Source organism: Arachis duranensis, chromosome 1, assembly GCF_000817695.3.
Source record: "Arachis duranensis cultivar V14167 chromosome 1, aradu.V14167.gnm2.J7QH, whole genome shotgun sequence".
Taxonomy (NCBI): domain Eukaryota; kingdom Viridiplantae; phylum Streptophyta; class Magnoliopsida; order Fabales; family Fabaceae; genus Arachis; species Arachis duranensis.
In genome coordinates, this window is record NC_029772.3 from 73,458,788 (window position 1) to 73,475,046 (window position 16,259).

The following is a 16,259-nucleotide window of genomic DNA, read 5'->3' on the forward strand; positions in this document are numbered from 1 at the left end:
CCAAACCCTCTGTATTTCTAATATAAATTGTTATTGATAAGTATAATTTCTTAAAATTTTGGGTGTCCAGGCCACTACTCGCCCCTTCTAGGTCCGTCCCTAATTACTAGCTAATTAATTAATAATAAAAAATAATAACATCTATTTACTTTTTAGTATTTCTCAATTTTTGTGAATTAATAAAAGATAAAAAATAATTTTTCTTTACACAATCAATTTCACAAATAAAGTATCAAAACGAATAATTGTAAAATTAGAGATTCTATTCACTGACCTTGATTTTGTAATCAAAGCGATGGTTTATTTTTTGAACACTATAATGAAAAACTTGATTGGACCTTTACTGATTACTGCAACGGTGATTAATGATGAAGGAATAGTGAATATTAAATAGACGGATAAAAAATTAAAAAAAAAGGATATTGAGTAGATGGATGTTCCAAAGAAAAATAATTAAATTTTTTATAATCAAAGAAAATGATACACGGTTTTAATGGTGGGATTGAATAATTAGTGATGGATTATTCACCAATTTATAATGTTAATACTAAGGAAAAGATAAGATTAGTTTATCTACATCAAAATAAAACAACAAAAATTGAAGATAGAATTTTAAAGATAAGATAGATGAATAATAAGATAATATCTAAAAAGATAATAAGATTAAAATAGGCACAGGACACATTTCAATCGATTAGGTAGCATTACCAATCGATTGAAGTTGGCAAAAAATTCAACTTCATCACCTTCCAATCGATTGGATTACATTACCAATCGATTGAATTTGGCTAAAACTTCAATGTCATCACTTTCCAATCGATTGTATTTGGCAAATCCATGTTGTTTTCGTGAATTCAATCGATTGAGTAACAAAAACAATCGATTATTTTTTAGCATTCATTCGATTGGAAAGTATAAACAATCGATTGGTTTAAGCGAAAACCATTCTACCTTACAACTTTTAATCGATTGTTTTGTGATACACTGTAATTCAATCGATTGAATTTCAAGGAAATACGATTTAGAAGCCATGGACGAATGTCACGAGATCAAATTTAATATTTTAATCGATTGGAATGGCCAAAAGCTTTATTAGGATCAATGGAGGATATAATTGGTTGTTGTTTTTGTATTTGATTGTTAATAAATATATTTGATAATTGATAAAATAATAATTTATAAAATAAAAAACAGTTTTTATAATTAAATAAAATATATGGAGTTAATTTGTAATTAAAATTAGTTCAAGGACTATGTAACAATTGTTAAAAACACTCTAAAAGCATGTTTTCTAATGGGACCATTAAGTGGTCCAAAGGTTCTGGGACCACCGAATCCTGAGCCCCCAAACAAACCCTATATTCGGGTATAACAATGCAAAAGTAATTTTTTGTTTATTTATTACATAAAAAATATCTTTTTTTAAAAAAAATCTATTAAAAAAAGATATAAATTACAGCCTCTCAAAAAAGATGTTCTTTTATTTTTATAGTATTTTTACTTTTACTACTAGAATTTTGCCAAACACGCTAAAAATAAAAAAAAAAAGATCTTTTTTCATTGAAAAAAATAATTTTTTATCAAAATAATGGCGCCCAAACAAGAATTTATTTTAAAAAAAAAAAGATCTTTTTAAAAAAATATATAAATTACAACTTATCAAAAAATATATTTTTTATTTATTTAGTGCTTTTATTGTTATTACTAAAATTTATCAAATACGCTAAAAAATAAAAAAATATATTTTTTATCAATTTAATAGCGTGCCAGACAAGCACTTTATCATTATTTTATAGTAATACAATTAAAAAGGTTTTATACTGATATGATGTTTATATATTGAGTTTGACAATTATTTAACTTTTGTTAAATTATTAGGTATTTAGTTTTTAATATTGTTGAACTTATTTACTTAGGTTATTATTTTTAAATTTTTAAATTATAATTATATTTTATTCTTATTATAAAAATATTATTCTTTTATTTAAAGAAAATGCTAATAAATTATAATTTTTGAAAAAAATAAGTTCACATTATAACTAATATGGATTTAAACCAACATTTTGATGTGCAGAATCGTCAAGTAGCCCACAAATTTAGTTTTGTGAAATTTGACACTCTAAATGCTCCTGAGTTTGATTGCACCTATTTAGTTGATAAATTTATCGTTACCTATGTATAAGTTACCTTAATATTCGTCATTTTTGGCTAATCTACCTATTCTTGGGGTATATACAGATATTCAGTATGTTGGAATAAATCTACAAGATTTTGTACAAGAATACAATCCGTACTTTTATAAATATATGACGGTCAATCCTTCCTATTTGGGACCGATGATATCGGGACCCATGATATCACAACTACCTCAACAAGATACTTTGTTAATATCGACACAACCATATGTAGGGGCAACATCAACTCAGATTGATTTGCCGATTCAATCGTCGACATTTATGCCTTTGACATCTTTTGAAATGGATATAGGCCTATTATTCTCAGGAAGGTCGAGGAAATTACCAATTTCAGGGCAGTCGTTCTGCCTAACACTGTAGATTTTTTAGCAGGTTTTAGACAGCACATAGTAAAAAAATTATCATAGTTTGGTTAACACATTCACTCAGCAGATGAAAACTGTTTTAAATCTTTGATAGAAAATAATAATATTAAGTTTGAACAAGTAACAAGGCAGATGAATGAATTGATTGGAACAGTTCAGGGCAACTATAAGACACCAAATCTACTAGGAGGTCATCAACCTCACTTAGAAGGTCGTCAGTCACCCGTAATAATTAATAAAGGACAAAACCCTGATGATATAGTGAATGGTGCTTGACAAAATCAATTTGTCCAATCTGGTATTGCACAAGCTGATGAGCAGAATATTTCACAAGCCGTCGAGTATATGCTAAATAGGGTAGGTTTCAACGTAAAGTTGACTCACCAACCATATTCTATATCTCCATTTTCTGATCATGTATTGCAAGTAGAACTTTTTAGAGGAGTCAAAGCTCCCAAAACCGCTCTCTAAATTTTCAAGATAAAGTGGTGAGTCAACTGTCGAGCATGTGACTCGTTACACAGTCGAAGTTGAAGTTCTAGCTAGCAATGAGCAACTAAAAATGAGATACTTTTCTTCTTCTTTGATTGTGAATGCTTTCACTTGATTTTCAAATCTACAACCTAAGTCGATTCATTCATGGAACAGATAGAGAAGAGTTTCCATGATCAATTTTTCAGAGGAGAACTAAAAGTTACACTCTCTGATTTGTTCTCAATCAAAAAATTCAAGACAGAGACTATGTAAGATTATCTTATTCGATTAAAAAATATGAGATATAAGTGCTATAATTTGATCCCAGATTCTGAAATTGTTAAGATATTAATTAACGGGCTTAACTTCAAAATTAGAAAAAAGCAAGTTAACCAACAATTTATTGACCTTGCTCAATTGTTATACAATATCCGATAGATCGAAGGGTTATAAAAAAAAAAAAAACTAGAAGATGAGAACTTTTTTGAAGTAGCTTTTCTTAGGTTTTGTGATGTATTCCAAGTTGAGGATCGAAAATGATATGTTTGCAGTCGAAACAAAAGACAAGTCTCATTTATGTTCTCTTAACTTTGTCAAAGAAAAGGTATTTCCAAAAAAGAAAATTATTAAAAGCAAGTTAAAATTGCCTAACAATATATTAGATACAAAGGTTGGCAAAAGTCCTTGCAAGTTGACCTCAAACTTTGCTTAATTTGAGGAGTTTGTTATCAATGCTATGGTGAATTAAAAATTCAGTTTGACCTAACATACTCAAAGTAAGACCTATATACCCTAAGATTGGTAAAATTTTGTTAGACTTTCTAACCTGACAAAGAAAATAAAAAATGAATATGACTATGTGCTTTTTTAGGCGTATTGCAAAAGAGAAAAAGAGAAGTAATCGACAAACAGTCAAGATAAAAGATGCACTTGTAAAAATTGATATAAAAGACGAAGATCAATGTTACTACTTTGAATTGAGTTCAGAGGTGATTTTGAAGTTTTTAATGCTTCATCATAAAAATTAAAGTCATCCAAATGAGATAAAAATGAGATACAAATGGTTGACGTCAAAAAAAATTCGACAGTTAAAGTCAAAGATCATATAATGCATAAAGCACACCATAGTTGAAGAAAATAAGAATCGGTTAGGCTTGATGCTCAAGTTACCTTATACTTGGTGTCCAAATTTACTTGAGGTTCAAGACTACATGGGGTCCAAGACTACTTGAGATTCAAAATTACTTGAAATCCAAGATTATATCAATTAGCTTAGGATTTTTTTCCTCTATAAATAGGATTAGTTTCAATAAGCTTGGGGAGCTTCCATTCATTCACACACTCACTCACTCACTCTAAAAATTTCTAGTCACACGGACGTACGAAAACAAGAGTCACGAGTTCATGTAAGTATTGGGAGACTCCATTTTTCTTTCAGTCATTTTCAATTCTTTTTTTTAATACAAGTCTTGCAACTTTCAATTCTTTATTTTTTGTACTTGTTTTTTCTTACTTCTTGCTTTTTATAATTATTTATTTATTTCTTTATTTTTATACTTCTATTAGACATAATCTCTAAATCCTAAGAGCAACCTAAAGAGGAGTCGTATTTACTTCCCGAATTGAGATCTTGATACAAACTTGGTTGACACCTCCTGTTGAGGTCGGGAAAAAAAAGCAAAATCCAAGCGAAACACTATACATCTGTCAAACCTTTAATTTTTGTTTATATGCAAAAATAGGTAATGATAAATGATACATAAGATACGATCTTTATTTTATAATTAGAAAAAACATGAGTTTTTTTTCTCTAAAATAGCAAAAAATGGTGATGAATTGGAAGCATTTTGATAGAAATGCAATTCACCCCTGCATATTGTATTATTCCTTACGCAAAAAATGAGTTTTTTTAATACATTCATTACGTATTGTGTCTCATATTCCTTAACTCGTGATTTGGTGATGTGTTGTACTAATATTCACCTTTTCTCTCTTTCTCTCACTTTTAACTCACATTTTTTCTTTTCTTTAACACCCTCAACTATTTTTTTTCTCTTTTCTAAAATTCAAAATCCAAACCACTTCTCCCATATTCCAGCGCCTCATCTTTAGTATCATTATTTTTATCTTTATCTCCATCAATTTTAAGACCAAATAAGTATAGTTTTTAATAATAATTTTTTATTTAGTTAAATTGTTTTAATTATTGTAGATAAAAATAAATTAAATTTTTTAAATTAATCTGTCTTAATTAATTAATTAATATTGACAAAAGTGTTGAACTTAGTATTGGTTAGATTAAGGTAGTATTAAAATATATTTTGAATTTGTAAAAGAAAAACCAATATTAAATATATTGTTTAAATATGTTAAACATATGTTATATATTATATATTATTATAAATATATTTAAATGCTTATATATATAAATATATTTAAAATTGAAACATACATATAGATTTTTTTAAAATTGAAATATGTTTACATTCAATATATTTAAATATATATTTTATATAATGCATGTTGATGAAATATATTAAATTTATTTTATTTAAGTATATATTTTATGTATTATTTAATTATATATTTTATATATAATATATTGAAAGGTTTTGAAAATTGGTTCATACCAGCAAGTCGAATAGCAAACTGATGAGGAATACAGTTCGAATTGAAGCCAAAACTGGAAATTTGAAAAATTCGAGTTGGACCGTCGAATCAGATGGAAACTGATCGGTCGAATTGAACTAGGACTCGGTCAGTTTTCTAAATTTTAACAAAAATGGCACCGTATGATTGAAGAATCCTAACCATTACCCAACCCTTCCACAACGGCAAAGCAAAATGCGCAGCACCCAGTCACTCCCATCACCCTTGACCTCGAGCTTTTCCTTTCTCTCATCGTTGTCGAGCTCCTCCCTCACTCCTGTCCAGCCATCGACCTTTTACCGCCGTCTGGTGCGGTATTTTATAACCCACAAACTATTCGAGAAGTGCACTGGGTCGTACCAAGTAATACCTCAGGTGAGTGAGGGTCGATCCCACGAGGATTGATGAATTAAGCAACAATGGTTAAGTGATTTACTTAGTTAGGCAAGCAGAAAAGAGTGTTAGATGTTCAAAGAGCATTAAACAATAATCAAGAATATCAGAATGCAAGCAGTAAAGAAGTTGTGAAATATATATGGAGAAGTAGTTAAGGTTTCAGAGATATCTATTTTCTGGATTGACTTTTCTTATTAATTTATTTTAATCATGCAAGATTTAATTAATGGCAAACTATTTGTGACTAGACCCTAATTTCTTAGACCTTCCTAGTCTCCTCTAAAATTCATCAACTGCCAATTCCTTGGTCAATTAATTCCAATTAGAGGGTGATGATTAAATTCCATTTTATATGCCACAAGAATCCTTATCCAAAAATAAGGGATTATATGTCACGTATCCCGTTAAATACAAATAATTAGAAATTCAGGATAATATTTTTTCAAGCTGTTGTTCAAGTAAAGAGTTTTTCCAAGTTATACAAGAACTCAATTAGAACATGGGTCATACTTCCGTTCCACCCAAATTCATAAAATAAAGAACGAAAATAATTATTAAAATATAAATCAAAATATGAATTAAAATAGAAAAATAATAGTATCAATCCAAACAATAGATAGAGCTCCTAACCTTAACGATGGAGGTTTAGTTGCTCATGGTTCAGAGAAGAAAATAAGGATTCTGGTAAAACTGTAGAGTATGGAATGTTAATTTGTATAGAACTCCCTAATGGAATCCCCTAAAGAGGAAAAGTTTCTCTTTTTTATAACTAATCCTAATTAATTTAAAATCTAATATCTAACATTAAGATAATATCTTTTCCTATTTTCAAATTCAAATTTGAATCAGAATCAATTAAATAATCCACGCCTTGTAACGTGGGAACCACTTGGTTTCACTGGATCTGCGCCTTACTTGGCAGAGAGCTGCACCTTACTTTAGGGCCAAAATGGGGCCCAGAAATTGCCCCCAACATTTTCTGCATTCTCTGCACGTCGCGCATGTCACGCGTACGCGTCAGTCATGCGTACGCGTCGATGGTCTATTCTACGTGTCACGCGTACGTGTTAGTTACGCGCACGTGTCGCTGTGCAACTTCGTTTTTCACGCGTATGCATTGCCATGGGAAGCTCCAAATCATGCGCACGCGTCAGGTACGCGCACGCGTCGCTCCTCGTTGTCATCTCCTTTAATTTTTGTGCTGTAGAAACTCCATCAAATCCAGCTGAATGCTACCTATAATAAATAGAATTGCACAAGACTCAAAGTAGCATCCATAGTGGCTAAAAGACAATTAATTCTTGATTAAACTTAACAATTTAAATGCAAATTCACTAGGAAAAGATAAGAAAGATGCTCACGCATCACAACACCAAACTTGAATTGTTGCTTGTCCTCAAGCAACCAAACTAATATAGGCTAAGGATGTGAATTTGCATGAGAATGAGAGTTCGATTAAGCTCAAGTCTTTTCTTAAAATGGGGTTTATTCATTGTAATTTTGAACAGTTTTGGCATCTTACTCTCCTTTGAATCAGAGGAATGTCAGTGTCATTCGGAATTAGAATCCGGATCATATTATGAATTCTCTGATCTTTATACTCCAGTTTAATCCTTGAACACAGAATAATTTTCTTTAATTTATTTATTTATTTATTTATTTATTTATTTCTTTGGTGCTCTGTACCTTGAGCCTAGTCGTGACTTTAAATGTTTTGTCTCAAGGGTTTTTTGACACAGAAATACCACAAGCACTTAACTGGGGAACTTCCTTTAAGTTTTGATTTTTCTTTCAGTTACTCCCAGACAGTGGTGCTCAAAGCCTTTGGCATACTCGGTTAAACGCACTTGGTCTCGACTCTAAGTGTTCTGTCTCAAGGATTACTTGACACAATCACACCACAAGCATAAGACTAGGGAAACAACTCTTTGAGCTTTTAATCATGTCTGACCTCCCTAATCATTGATGCTCAGAGCCTTGGACCTTGCTTTTATAGTTTTTTCTCTTTTTTTTTCCTTTTCTTTTTGCTGTTTCTTTAGCTTCAAGGATTAAATTTTTATTTATTTCAGAGAAGTCATAATAATTCTCTAAATTCTTGTTCCTTATACATCAACATCCTTTAATTCAAATTCAAATATGCACTGTTCATGTCATGCATTCAAATCACAAATAATACCACCACATTTAAGTAAATAAGGCTACTCTTAAATATAACTCAATTTCTCATGCAATACATCACTTCTTTTTCTTTTGAATTCATGTTTTAGTGAGCAATAAATGAGATTTTTTTACTAAAAGTACTAAAGATCATGCAAGCAATCAAAGCAACAGAAAACAGAAGACAACACAATAAGAACGGAAGAGAAATAGAATGAAAGGAACTCAACCACCTCAGTTATGCTGGTGGTCATCTCATTCCTTCATGAAGCACATTCATCTCCCTTTGGTGCTAGACAGAAAAGCCATAAGCGAAATATCAACACCAAACTTAAAGGTTTGCTTATCCTCAAGCAAAGAAGAACTGCAAACAGAAAGGGATATAAAAGCAATCAATATGATGAAAGAAGGATAAAAAGATACAAGAACAAGAGAGAGTTAGGATTTAGGAGGGGGATGATTTGAAATCAAGCGCTGAGGTGGTTTAATTGGGCGTCGCATGCGAGCGTACGCGTGAGGCACGCGTATGTGTGGATCGTACGAACCTCAAGCGACGCATACGCGTGGATGGCCAGGATGGAAAAACGATGCGAATGCGTCAGGGACGCGTCCGCGTGGTGGGGCTTGTGTGCCCAGCATAATTTCAGCCCCACACCAGCATAACTTTCTGGCCAAAACACCTATTACGCCGATTTCACTCATCCACGCGTGTGCGTGCTTGACGCGTACTTGTGGAGTGCCAAAATTGTAATTGACGCGCACGCGTCCATCCAATTGGTGCGCAAGGCACACTTCCTTCGCCACTCCCGCGCAACTCTCTGTTCACTTTTATTTTTCACGCACACACATACGACGCGTACGCGTCAGCGATGCTTGCGCGTCGTGCACTCGTTTTTTTTTTTAAGTGTCCGGTTCCTGTTCAAAAATAGCTGCATGATCAGAAAAATAGTGAAAACTCAATAAAAATCAAATAAGTAAGAAAACTACTACTACGAAAAATAACTAAGAATGAAAAGGAGCGATCATACCATAGTGGGTTGTCTCCCACCAAGCACTTTTAGTTAAAGTCCTTAAGTTGGACATGTGGTGAGCTCCTTGTCATGGTGGTTTGTGCTTGTACTGATCCAGGAATCTCCACCAATGTTTGTAATTTCAATGGCCACCGGGATTCCAAGCTAGGCACATAACGCCTTTGAACAAGTTGAAGCAAGTGACAAATCCCCAAGAGTGTTGATTGTGGAAATGAATTCTAGGGTCCCAAACCTTGCTTTTACACCCGTCTTCTTGTGAATCACAATTGTTTTCACCGGATGGCAAGCAATCTGAATTCTCACAGAGACATCCAAACAACCTTCTAGACCCATTCAATTGAGCTCTACACCAATCCTTGCACTTTAATTTGGAGCATGCAATCATATTGAACCTTCCTTGACAACTCTTGCCACTAACCATATTCCTCTTACTCTTAATGCCACAAAGAGCTCTAAGTTGACCATCCGTCTCTAATAGCCCATATTCAAGTGGGAAAGTAAAGGTTAAGGATAGGAATTTTACCCACTTGAATGTTGTATTGGATGGTGATGGCTTTGGAAGAGGTCTTGCAAGCTCCACTCCCTTGTGTTCTTCTTTGAATTCTTCTATCTCTTTGCAAGCTTCCTCAATTTCAACCTCTTCCTCTTGGTAGCTTTCTTCTAATTCAATCTCTTCTTCATTGCTTACCAAGGGTATGGGAGGTTGTGCATCTTCCTCTTCTTCCATATGTGAGGGTGAAAAGTTCTCTAATTCACTGGAGTATAAACTCCTTTGATTGGTTTCCTCACTTTCTTCCATAGGATCTTGTATTGTATCTCTTGGGAAGGAATTTGTTTGTTCCTCTTCCTGGTTCTTGATCATCGTTTACACATATTTCTCTACATTTTTTACACTTGTCTTTATATCATGTAGGAATTCTTTCATGAGAAGCTCAAGATTTGATGGTATTTGAGATGAATAAGGAGATGGTGGCTCTTGGTATGGGTAGAAAGATGACGGTTCTTGATATGGATAGAAAGATTATGGTTCTTGATATGAATATGGAGATGGTGGTTCTTGCTATGAATATAGAGGTGGTGGCTCTTGATAGTTGGAACATGGAGCATTGAAGTTTCTTTGGTTTTGACTTTGCCAACCAAAATTTGGATAGTTCCTCCATCCACCATAATATGAATCACTACTCGGGTGTGAGTAGTAACCCATGTGATCTCTTTCCATTATTTTTCCTTAGCACAAAACACCAAACAAAATTAAACGTACCATGTGGTAAACAGGAAAGTAAAGAAGACAGAACAAAAATTTTTTTTCGAAAATTTTTTAAATAAAATTTAAATTAAATTAAAACTAAAACGCCTAATCTAAGCAATCAAACAACTGATAGTTGTTAATCACAGTCAATCCCCGGCAATGGCGCCAAAAACTTGGTGTAGTATTTTATAACCCACAAACTATCCGACAAGTGCACTGGGTCGTACCAAGAAATACCACAGGTGAGTGAGGGTCGATCCCACGAGGATTGATGGATTAAGTAACAATGGTTAAGTGATTTACTTAGTTAGGCGTGCAGAAAAGAGTGTTAGATGTTCAAAGAGCATTAAACAATAATCAAGAATATCAGAATGCAAGCAGTAAAGAAGTTGTGAAATATATATGGAGAAATAGTTAAGGTTTCAGAGATATCTATTTCCTAGATTGACTTTTCTTATTAATTTATTTTAATCATACAAGATTTAATTCATGGCAAACTATTTGTGACTAGATCCTAATTCCTTAGACCTTCCTAGTCTCCTCTAAAATTCATCAACTACCAATTCCTTGGTCAATTAATTCCAATTAGAGGGTGATGATTAAATTCCAGTTTATATGCCACAAGAATTCTAATTATCCAAAAATAAGGGGATTATATGTCACGTATCCCGTTAAATACAAATAATTAAAAATTCAGGATAATATATTTTCAAGCTGTTGTTCAAGTAAAGAGCTTTTTCAAGTTATACAAGAACTCAATTAGAAGATGGGTCATACTTCCGTTCCACCCAAATTCATAAAATAAAGAATGAAAATAATTATTGAAATATAAATCAAAACATGAATTAAAATAGAAAAATAATAGTATCAATCCAAACAATAAATAGAGCTCCTAACCTTAACGATGGAGGTTTAGTTGCTCATGGTTCAGAGAAGAAAATAAGGATTCTGGTAAAACTATAGAGTACGGAATGTTAATTTGCATAGAATTTCCTAATGGAATCCCTTGGAATCTCCCTAAAAAAGAAAAGTTTCTCTTTTTTATAACTAATCCTTATTAATTTAAAATCTATTATCTAAAATTAAGATAATATCTTTTCCTATTTTCAAATTCAAATTTGAATCAGAATCAATTAAATAATCCATGCCTTGTAACGTGGAGACCACTTGGCTTCACTGGATCCGCGCCTAACTTGGCAGAGAGCTGCGTCTTACTTGAGTGCCAAAATGGGGCCCAGAAATTGCCCCCAGCGTTTTCTGCATTCTCTGCACGTCGCGCATGTCATGCGTACGCATCGATGGTCTATTCTGCGTGTCACGCGTACGCGTCAGTTACGCGCACGCGTCGCTGTGCAACTTCGCTTTTCACGCGTACGCGTCAGGCACGCGCACGCGTTGCCATGGGAAGCTCCAAATCATGCGCACGCATCAGGTACGCGCACGCGTCGCTCCTCGCTGTCATCTCCTTTAATTCATGTGCTGCAGAAACTCCATCAAATCCAGTTGAATGCTACCTATAATAAACAAAATTGCACAACACTCAAAGTAGCATCCATAGTGGCTAAAAGACAATTAATTTTTTATTAAACTTAACAATTTAAATGCAAATTTACTAGGAAAAGATAAGAAAGATGCTCACGCATCACCGTCATTGCATCTTCGAACTCCGAAGCCATCGTCGCAGCTTCCACCCCTCCATCGTGCAGCCACCGTTTATGCTTTGAAACCACCGTCGTCGGTCTCTGCTCCTACTTTCTACTTCCGTCACGCAGCCACTGTCTTTTCGGTGCCAGCTTTGTTCCACCTGTCAGCCACTACCTTACTTAGTCTACCGCTGGTAGTGCTCTACTCTGTTCTAGCTTCTAATCCTAGATATTATTTTTTTATAACAATAATTGTTGAATAATTTGAATAATTTTTGTTAGTTAGTCTATAAATCTTGCTGTTGTTACTTGTTTGATTATGTTGCATCTACAAGTGTCTGATGAAACTTTATTACTTGTTATGCAAATGGGCTTCAAAGAGGTTAATGTGAAGCAAGCATTGCAAATGACCAATCAAGATGTTGGGGAGCTATTGATCTTCTTCTTGAGGAGAAAGCCAAGAAAAGGCAAAAGCAGATGGAAGATATCCAAAAAAGGAACGAGATTTAGTTGGTTAAATTGTACCAATTCTTTCTAATTATGTTGGTGAATCTGTTAGGCAAAAGCAGTATGGGGTTCGATGAATAGGATTTGTGCCGGTTTAAAATTTCTCAAAATAAAAATCACTTCGTTGATAGCATAGTCCAAACCGGCAATTAAATTCCAAACATCAAAGTTTAATTAAAAGGATTTGTCACAATTCAAATTAAACCAAAATAATCGGGAGTTTTAAATTTCGAGTCGTCTTTTCTAAGAACTAGAGACCACAAGTGCATAAATTTGATTGTGAAATCAAGGAGATTTTCAATAATGAGGCAAACAATTAAAGGAATTAAAGAACAATCAAAATTGCAATTAATAAACTAATAAAGGAATTAAAGAACTATCTATATGGTATGAACAAGTAAAGCTTAAAAAGATTGAAGCGTGGTTCAAAACATAAATGGAAGCCTTGGCTTGGGATGAGTTAAGGAATTCCTTCCTTGTCAAAACCACAACTATGATAATTATAATGAATTAATCTCACCTAGTCAACCCTTAACATCGAAGAGTAAGTCAAGTGAGCATAGTTGTTCTAAATCCACAAATCCTAGCTAACTTACTAATTACCTTAGTAAAAAGCTAGCGTTAGTGGAAATAATAACAACTAACAATCCAAGAATTATCACTTTATGTCGGATATTATGACTCTAATATCCCATATACTCATTTTTTCCAAGTCAAGGAGTGAAAATTTATCCCCATAATCAAAATTGGCATTTCAACAAACACATGGTAGACATATTCACAAAACATGGCAAAATTGTAAAACTACTTGAAACTATGAACAACCAATGAATAGAATCAACAATGACAGCCCGACAAACATATAGTAACCACTAAACATCAAATTCATCAACTAGAAATCATAATTGCAAAAGCATATATGTATTGGTAAAGAAAATTAAAATATAAGAAAGTGTAGAAGAAGTAATGTAATAAAAGAGAAAATTAAGAAATACTTACAATGGAAATAGCTAGAATCCAAGATCAAAATTGGAAAATGAAAACTTGTAGTATAAACCCTAACTAAACTCTAAGAAAATTGAGAGAAAACCTAAGCTAAAAAACTACCTAAAACTATCTAAAATTATGCCTAAGTGTGTTATATAGTGTATGGTATTGATAGCCCTTCTATATATGCCTCAAATCCTTTAGAAATGGGCCTGGAAACCTCCCAATTCGCGAGCCACGTGACTTTTTAATGAAGTCACGCGCTGGGACTTGTGCGTACGCACAGGTGTGTGCTTACGCACACTTGCTGATTTCCCCTTGTGCGTACGCACAGAGGGTTGTGCATATGCACACTTGGCTGTGTACTTCTCCTTTGTTTTCTTTTTGTTTTTTTCCAATTGCATGCTTCTCTTCCACTCTTATCAAGTCATTTCTACCCATTACACCTAAAATCACTCATAAAAATATCAAGGCATCCAATGGAATAAAAGTGGAATAAAATTGATTAAAATAAGCACAAAATAGCATATTTTAACAATTGGACATAATTTAGAGAGAAAATACAAAAGCATACTATTTAGGTGAATAAATATGGATTTATATGATAAAATCCACTCAAATCAAAGCAAAATTTATCATCAAATATAGATTCATCAGAATTATACCTCTGAAGAAGCCTGTTGATCTTTTAAAATGGGATAAATTAGTCTTTATAGGGTCAATAAATTATCATTCATTTTTAGCTTTGTTTTCTTAAAGTTTACTGTTGCTAATTACAATTATAGTAGGTTTGAGAGGGAGCTTGTAGCTAAAGCATTTAGAAAAAATGAAAATGATAGTGACAAAATATTAGATGATCTCACAAAATCTGAAACAAATTCTAATTTACAGGTTAATTACTACTACTTACTAACTAACTACATCATGTCTTAGTTTTACTAATAAGTAATAAGTAATAACTGTTGTCATCATAAAAGATTATGTTGAATCAAAGAAAAGAAAAAAAAACAAAGACAGGACACTAATTCTAAAATTGAGAAATATCTGCAGATGGAATTTGAGAGATCAAGAGGTACTAAAGGAGTTTACTAAATGAATAATGATATAGTTTTGATATAATATAATGTAATCACTAATTTCCTATAATATGTTGTTAGTTAATTTTTTTATTTATTATTTTATTATAAAACAATTCTTCGTTGAACTACGATCAAATCAATTAAACAAATAAATAAGTAAATCAATGTATTATTACACTTATATTTAATATATTTTAAAGTGGGATATGTTGTTTATTTCAAGACCGAAAATTATTATATATTTAAATATACATTTTAATGTATTTACGCATATATTTTATATAATATTGGATATAATTAAACATATATTCAAAAGTATTTTAGATATATCAAATATATTTTATATGATATTAAATCTAAGATTAAATATACATTATATATATAATGTTAAAAGTATTTAAAATATTTTAACTGAACATATATTTAAATATATTTATATTTTAGTAATTTTTAATATATTATTTTATGTGTTATTTAATATATTATTATTTAAATAATAATTTGTAATAATGTTTTTAATTTTTAAATAATATTATATGTAATATTATTTAATATACCTTTATTTATTTATTTAATGTCAAAGAAATACTAGATATATATTAAATATAAATTATATAATATAATAGTTTTTTTTTCAAAAAGAATAAAAAAAGATGGTTCGTGACATTACGCGTCCTAAATATCACATTATTAAATACCTTGAGCGTCCACCATATGTAATTATTTTTTATTTTTGTTTATTTATTTGTTTATTCATCTATTTATTATCATTATTATTGATTATGTTTTTCGATTTGTTTTAAATATCAAGAAATTTGGAATCAAGCTATCTCCACTAAGATGTATATGATCCCCAAGTTGAAATCAAGTTATAGGATAGTAGATTCTATCACATATCTCATATTGAAAAACTTACTTTACACAATGCACTTACTTGCCTTAATTGAACGGTGGCATTCAGAAACCCATATGTTTCATCTTCCATGCGGTAAATGCACGATTACCTTGAAAATTATTACAATAATATTTGGACTTCCAACAGATAGTATGTCATTGTCATGATTACAGATAGTAGCACTACTCATGTGAAAAATGAATTCATGATGTAATTTAGCATTGAACCTACTGCGACTGATCATAAAGGAAGCAGTATCAAGCTTGCAATTGCATGGCTTCGCACCATAAAGTAGCGTATGCAGTTGGATACTGTATTTGGCAAATAAATGTACGTAAAAATTCACATATTGTTGTTATTTGAGACAAATTTATTTTGTGACAAGTTAGGATTGTCGATACACTGGAAGTTCTTGCCTGTACTCTAAAATTTTTCTGAGATTAGGGGCTTTAGTTGGGATTGACTTGCCTAGTACATTTGTATAGAGTATTATGTCGAGCATCATGTTATGATTGTAAGGAAGTGGATGGCCCTTTGGCAATTCTATGTGTATGGGCTTAGATCGGTTACCATTCCTAAACCAGTGCGATCACAGCAAAATTTTTTGTTTGCATGCAGGTAAAATTATTTAA